This window comes from Condylura cristata, unplaced genomic scaffold, assembly GCF_000260355.1.
Source record: "Condylura cristata isolate star-nosed mole 26May11 unplaced genomic scaffold, ConCri1.0 scaffold00016, whole genome shotgun sequence".
Lineage (NCBI taxonomy): Eukaryota > Metazoa > Chordata > Mammalia > Eulipotyphla > Talpidae > Condylura > Condylura cristata.
In genome coordinates this window covers 1896620-1897068 of record NW_004567117.1, presented here as the reverse complement: position 1 = coordinate 1897068, position 449 = coordinate 1896620, and positions in this window count along the sequence as shown.

Genomic DNA, 449 nt, shown 5'->3' with positions numbered 1-449 from the left:
AAAGCCCATGAAACAGGGCTCGCACCTGGAGGGGCAGAATGGCCAAGACACAAAATCGTCAGCACCCGGCTACATCGAAAGGCCGGATTAGGGGCACCCCGAAAAACTCTGCTTTCACACCAAAGCCCTTATCCCCGCTAGGCTTGAATCCCGGCGGGGTGGGGACCGTGCGCCCCAGGAGCTCCAGAGCGCCCGGGCTGGCCTCTCAGGTGGTCAGGAGGACCCCCCACCCCACCCTGAGAGGAACCTGGCAGGTCCAGATCCCTCAGCCGCACTGTCGAACGCCGCCGCTGCCGCTAGGACCCCAAGCAGAGGCGTCGCCGATGTCCCTCAGGGTGGGGCAACAACGAGCAAGGGGGTGAAGCCGGAGTCTTTGTCGTTTCCTTCTGACTCCCACTTTTACACGTTCCACCGCCTTCGCTGTCTCCGCCCCAGGTCCCGCTCAGGAG